Source organism: Phragmites australis, chromosome 3 (assembly GCF_958298935.1).
Source record: "Phragmites australis chromosome 3, lpPhrAust1.1, whole genome shotgun sequence".
Taxonomy (NCBI): domain Eukaryota; kingdom Viridiplantae; phylum Streptophyta; class Magnoliopsida; order Poales; family Poaceae; genus Phragmites; species Phragmites australis.
In genome coordinates, this window is record NC_084923.1 from 28,447,807 (window position 1) to 28,455,252 (window position 7,446).

Sequence of the window (7,446 nt, forward strand, 5' to 3'; positions counted from 1 at the left end):
TGGGCATTGGCAAAGTTCAATCAGATTTGGTGCCACTGTTATCATCTTCGCGCTAGACTTCGAACAGGGGCAGTTGATGGAAGGAGATGACACACGGTCCCGAGCTATCATTGACCAAGAGAGAGGGAAAAAGCATGGGCAGCTACGTGCGGTGAGCTGTGCTGAGATGAGAAGGCACACACGAAGCCCAAGGAAAGAGAGAGAGAGTGGGTGAGGGGGAGAGGGTTTGGCTAGGCTAGCCGACGGGCCGAGAGAGGTAAGGGAAAGATGGGCTGGGTCAGGCTAGCAAACCAGAGTTCCTTTCTCTTTTTCTCGTATAACCTTTCTATTTTCTTTTCTATTTCATTTCTCCTATAACCTTTCTATTTTCTTTTCTACACTTGTATATATGTTCTTGTATACTTATTTATATACATATACAACACATATATACTCTTAACACTCTATTGGACCAATAGTATATATATAGCTCAAGCAATATATATATTCATCCAATAATCAAACATTCGATCAAATAAGGGATCATGTATACATATGTATATAAAAAAGATTAGAAGCCCAACCATATGTACATGTGTATATACACACACATATACACACATATACACATGTATGCTCCATAGGTTTTATTTAACTAGAAAAAAATTATTTCCTTTATAGAATAAATTTTATTTTCCTTCAGTTTAGAATTTGGGCTATTACAACACACTGCCACATACTCAGCAATTTTTCGCTTCATACTAGACCATCAACAGCGATTCTTTAGATCTTGATACATTTTAGTACTGCCTAGGTGAATATAATAAGCTGACTCATGGGATTATTTCAAAATTAACTCCTTGAGTTGCTTTTGGTCTAGTACACGAATATGTTAGTCAAACCATATTATGCTTTTCATCTTTAGAGAATTTTGGGGCTTTCCTACTTTGATATTCTTGCTAATTTCTTTAATGTGTTCGTCTTCGACTTGCCCTCTTCTAATGCTCTTATCCAACGTAGGTTCTACTTCCATAGACACATCTTCCATATCCGTGACAAATCCTAAGTTAATTCATCAGAATTCTTCACACAAAACTGGTGAGCTTCTTGTAACATAGTCATATTGTAGTATGGTTTTTGACTTAACACATCTACAGCTACGTTTGCCTTTTCGGGGTGGTAATGGATTCCCATATCATAATCCTTGATTAACTCTAACCATTTGCGTTGTCTCAAGTTGAGATCTATTTGAGTGAATATATGATTCAAGCTCTTGTGGTCAGTATATATCTCACACCTTTTTTCCAATAAGATAATGCCTCCATATTTTCAAAGCATGCACTATAACTGCTAAATTCCAAATCATGAGTCGGGTAATTCTTCCCATGAGTTCTCAGCTGCCTTGAAGCATATGCTACGACTAGACCATCTTGCATAAACATCACAATAAATGTCACAATTCTTCTGAATATCCAGTAGCACTAGCACTAGCGTTGTGGTTAACTTCTTCCTAAGCTCCTTGAAACTTGGCTCACAAAAGACCATTCATACTTCTTCTCTTTCTTAAGTAACTCTGTGAGTGGTTTTGCTATCTTAGAGAATCATTCTATAAATGGCAACAATAACTGGCTAAACCAAGGAAACTTCAAACATTAGGAACACTTGTAGGTGATTTCCAATTCAACATGTCTTTCAACTTGGGTCTACTGTAACTGTCACGACCCAAAATCATAATCATGTTATTTAAGCATAATTATGCATCATTAGCATCATGTTTAATTTTGAGTAATTTTATTTTCAGAGCACTAGAGCGCCTCGGTTTGGGTAATAAAAAAAGAGAAAGTAATTCAGAAGAGAAGGAAATGTTTTTGCAGTTGAAATATCTTGTTTCTCTGACACATGGGAATCACTAGAGTTGGCCAACCACCCCCCTCCTTCTCAGCTGCAGCCCCACCCCTCACTCCTCTCCCACGCTCTCTCCCTCTCCCACTAGAGCAGCAATTAAACATGTATATGCACTAGGCCAAGGGTGTATGTTCATGTGGGGTAGATTTAACTTCGGAAGAGGAAAGTTATCGCGAACTCAAGTCTACTAGAACCCGGAGGTTCCGGCCTTAGCCCAAAAGTGTTGGATTATCGTGATTTAAATTTAATCGAGCACCCTCTCTCGGAGTCTCACCTAGAGAATCTGACCCAACTCGGATGTTTCGGGTATAACCTGGAAGTTCCGGATTGATTCAATTTACGATTAGCCGAGCACCCCCATTCGGAAGCAACCCAGATATTTCGCCCAACTCGAAGGTTCCAATCTAAACCTAGAACCTCCGAGTCAATAAAAAAGTGGCAAACCGAGGACCCCTACCTAGAAGTTCCGTAACCCGAAAGTTCCGAGTTCAACCTGAAACTTTCGGATTCTGTCAGAGTTTCCGAACTTGTTAGATCATGGACTTTGTTAATATTTCCCATGTCCTATACTTTTAACTTGTAATGTTTTTACAGAACAAAGGACGGAGTGTGATGCGGGTGATCGAGGGTGCCACTGAACCACCAGAGTTCTGTGAGTGTTGCGCAGGTAGCATCAGGCAGGCACCGAAGTAGCAAGGTAAGAATCTAAGCATATTGCACCATATATTTTGTATCTTGTGATGTCTCAATTGATAAACTATGCTTATGTAAGTTATGAATGTTAGGATTCCAATGTTGGGTGATATGGGTAGGACCTATATTGATGCAATACCTTAACCATGACATTGTTGTTGATTCTTATCCTTGTAACCTGGGTGTGATAATGTTGATGTTTAACTTCGAAGGTTAACCGAAATGCTTAACAATGCATAGGTCATCTGTAGAAGATGAGCGGTGGAATGTTCCATCTATTGCGAGCTATAGGTTTAATTATTGTTCACAATGATAATAACAATGATAGGCTGATGAGTTGTGAGAATGAGGCGAGATGTGGGCGGTGCTAGGGGTAGGTTGGGAGAGGAACTCGAATGCCATGGACCGCTTGCACCGGTTAAGTACCGTATGTCGGTGCCGTTGGCTTTAACACTTTTCGTACTAACCACATGTCGATCTAATGGTAAAATAAGATGATTATCATACGTCGTGCTGACACTTTCTTTGCGATCCTATGAGATGTAAGAGAAAAAGAAAAGGAGAAGCAAGGTGGCAGGGAGCCGGAGGTGTCCGGGACATGCTCGCAATAACCCCGGCGCTATAGAGGCATGTGCATGTGGGTAGTTCTGGGTGTGAGAAAGGTTGAGACGAGTAGTCCCTTGTCTGGGCTTGTGTGGTCACTCAAGTCCTCGAGTTGTGTGGTGTAAAAGCAATTCGAATTGTCGTGCTCTCGGTCATGAGCATGCTTCTGTCCATCTGCATCGGTCGTAGAGTCAAAAATATGGGATGATGTGGTATGGAATGTTGGGATGTAGTTCTATTCTCAGATATATTTATGAGGTTCCAGTTCCATATATGTTTATGTCGCTAGTTACAAGATAGAATGGTATAGGTGGTTATGGGTAGAGGCTTACACATTTATGTCAAAATTGCTTTCGCATGTGAATCTACTTAACCATGTGGTCGTTCCTTGATAATCATCCAAATTCATAATCTTTGGAGTTGCGTTTTTTATATGTACCCATTATGGATTAAGTCTTGTGAGTTTTTGTTAATCATCCAAATGCATAATCCTTGGAGTTGGGTTATTTATACTGCTCTTTCAGGTTCTGTTGGCGATGAGGAGCTAGTGTTTGCCTATTTCACGCCCGCCAATGTAGGTGGCGAGCATGAGTAGTGCAAACTACTCGAGTGGCGAGTTTTTGGGGTGCTACCTCAGGGCAATGGCTCCACCCACCTTTAGTTGTCAATAGCTTTTGTTTTCCAATGTATAGTGTCTTGTAAATGTTTATGGCAATGTAATGACTTAATGACATGCAATATATCTTAATTATTCACTCTTTCTTATGCTTGTTCTGATTTTGGGCACAAAACACATGACGGGACTACCGGAATGGTATCCTGATTAATCATTGCAGTCGTGATTATGGATATGATCGACTTAATGATTAGTTAGAGTACTATTTGGACAGTTCCCCATAGCGTGGCATCAGACCTTAGTTTAATGAAGTAGCATAAAATACTTAGGTTGTGAGTTAATAAAATGTGTTACCATCACTAAAGCAACCACTAAAGTTTATCTTTAGATCCCAAGTGTTTGCTCTACTTTATTCCTCGCCTTATCTTACATTTTGTCATACCTCTTTTTATTGATAACTAATTAAAATCTTGATCACTAACTCATCTCCTTTTTAATGGGTTAAGGATAGTCGCTTTGGGCAAATGGTTCTAAGTTGGTGAAGATGAGAGAAGTGTGATAGGGCGTAGTTTCCTTTTCGCGAATGTTTGGACCATTAATACTATGTCCCTAAGTGTAACGTATTGTTGTATGCTGCACCTATATTGTTTGTTTCTGCATTATGTTGTATCTTAGTAGGATGTCTTTACAATATATTGCATCGATGCAATCGAAGAAAAAGGTAGGAAGGTAAGGAACGCATCTCGATGGTGGTACATGTCGGGGCTCAAACATTGCGAGGTAGAGACCTGGTGTGTCCCATACGGCGATGGTATAGGAAGTGAATACGTTAGCAATAATGTATGAACATCCACCATACGATGGTAGTTATGGTCATCTACAAATGTGGCCATAAGTACCATACGATGGTAGTTATGGTCATCTACAAATGTGGCCATAAGTACCATACGATGGTAGTTATGGTACAGGAATTGAATACGTTGGCAATAACATATGAAACGTTGCTTGTGCGACAAGTTGCATAATCACTATTCACACGAACACCTTTTCTTTCTCGCATGAAGGGTGATGATTGGTTGTCATTATGTATGTTTGGTTATGGGGAGAGATACACTCAAGAAAGAAACATGTAGATAGGGTCGAGCATATTTTTCATTTCCTATCTCTCATTTGGTACGCATTTACATATCATGGGTTTTAAGGAGCCCGACTATATTCATGCTGACCTACTCATTATTTGTTAGTCTAAATTCTCCGTTGTATCTCCCTTGTCAAGATCTTGTCGTCACTAACCTTGGGATTGATGACGACCTGCCAAAATCTTGGAGATCTTCCTAAGGGTTCTAGTGAGCACAATCCAATGTCGCCTCCATCTCCGAGCATGGCGGATGTTCTAATACGGATTAAGAAAAACCGTCAAGGGTAGATGGCTCTCCTCGAAGCTCTCGTGCGCAACACGGCCCCTTAAGGAGGAGGTGGAGTCGGACGCCATGATAACTTCTCGGATTTCCACCAAACTCAATTGCCCACCTTCACGTGTGCTGAGGATCCACTTGACGCCGATCATTAGCTTCGTACCATCAAGTAGAAGCTCGTGCTGCTCTAGTGCGAGGACCACGAGAAGGCTCTCTTCGCCGCCCATCAACTTCAGGGTGCCGCTAGTGCGTGGTAGGCCAACTACCTCACCATGCATGCCGTCAATCATTGGGTGTCTTAGGCGGAGTTCTGCCAATCATTCGATGACTATCATATTCCCAAGGGGCTAATGGAGATCAAAAAGCAGGAATTCCTGGACCTCCAGCAGAGAGGTAAGTATGTGATGGAGTATGTACAGATGTTCAACCACCTTGCATAATACACACCAGAAGAGGTCAACACCGATGAGAAGAAGCAATATCATTTTGTGAATGGCCTCTCTTCTAAGATGCAAGACCATTTATCGACTCATGAGTTCACTAACTTCAACAAGTTGGTGAGCACCTCCCTCACTGTCGAGTTGAAGATGAAGAACCACTATGAGGAGAAGAAGCGTAAGAGGGTCCCATCGCCTTCCATGGGCGGGAGCTCTTAACGTTCACAAATGGGGAGTCAACCTCCTACATCTCTCACGGTGACTTCGGCTGCTCTACGACTAATGTGTGTAGTTCGATGTCCGTCCTCCTCTTTGCAAGGGCAACCTCCAAGACCCGTAGGATCGCAAGAGAGTGTGACAGGTGGCCCCGGTGGTCCATGTTACAACTGTGGGCGTGTCGGGTACTTTGTACGGGATTGCCATTTCCCAAAGCTGGGAGCTATGGTGACTGCTCCAAGGCCTTCACTGTCAGTCCAACCCCTTCTCCAAGCTTCTAAGACAGCGCACATTCCCAAACGTGGCCGAGTGAATCACATCACCACAGAGGAAACTCAGGGGGGTGATAGCGTGCTCGTTGGTACACAACTTGTGAATTCTCACCTTGCAGTTTTTGATACAGGGGCGACCCGATCTTCTCGAGAAGAGCCGATGATAAAAGATGTGAAGTAGACGATATCGCTAGCTGAACACTCGCAACAATGTACAAACCCTCAACTCTTCATAATACAACCAACACACACCTATAGATGATTGTCGCGAGACCACGAGTGACGATCGCCAAGTCCCTAATTCCCAGCGGAACAATAACTTGACCTTGGATTACAGAACGATAAACAACGATTGCCTAATTCTCTCAGCTGTCCTCACATGAACATTGTTATGAAAGAACAGGCAATAGCTATGTTTCAATCTTATGCATAAAGTGGTCTACCCTCTATGGGTCGTGGACTTTACTATATATACTGCCCTCTAAGCTAAAACTGACATATTATTTTGACGACTGAGACGGACTCGATATGAATTTGGCAATGGGGCTGGATCCGTTGGAAAGGTTATCAAAACATTCCAGAGGGTATGTACACAGCCCAATTGACTTCGTATGAGAGACTTATGGTACTTTTAATCGACATCTGTTTGGCTGCAATAAACCGAGTCCGAGTCGGCTTCAATCTTTCCTATTTTGCTACTCCTTGATTGATTCCGTGTACAACTTGAAAGGAAAGTCTCCAATGCCTTTGGAAAGTCCATGTACAGCTACATATGACCTTTAGACACCTTGTGATAACCTTCTCCTCCCATACATCCTTCAACTCTTCTTTGTCTATGTGCCAACAAACAATGTACCTCTTCTTCCTCTTGTGCATCGTATTGATCCAAATACCTAAGCACAAGTAAATTACAAGATTGGAGTAGTATAAAATTCTCCATAAAATAAATGATATGGTATTAAAAAACAAGTTCACCTGATCTTATATTTTCTTGGCACGTGCTCTTGTAATTGGTCAAGTTGGCAACTTGACGTATATATCTTGATCATTAGGTGGCGGTGAAGAATGTGTCGTAAGGTTATCCTCATCGTCTCTCCCCTCTTGACAAGGCCTCGCCCTCGATGCTAGATCATTACCAACGAAAAACGGTAATAAATCAGCAACATTGAATGTAGAGCTCACATCGTACTCATCTCCTGGAAGCTCGATCTTGTATGCATTGTCATTGATTCACTGTAATACTTTAAACGGTCCGTCACCTCCTGGTAGCAGCTTTGACTTGCGTCATTCTGGAAAACGATCTTTGCAAC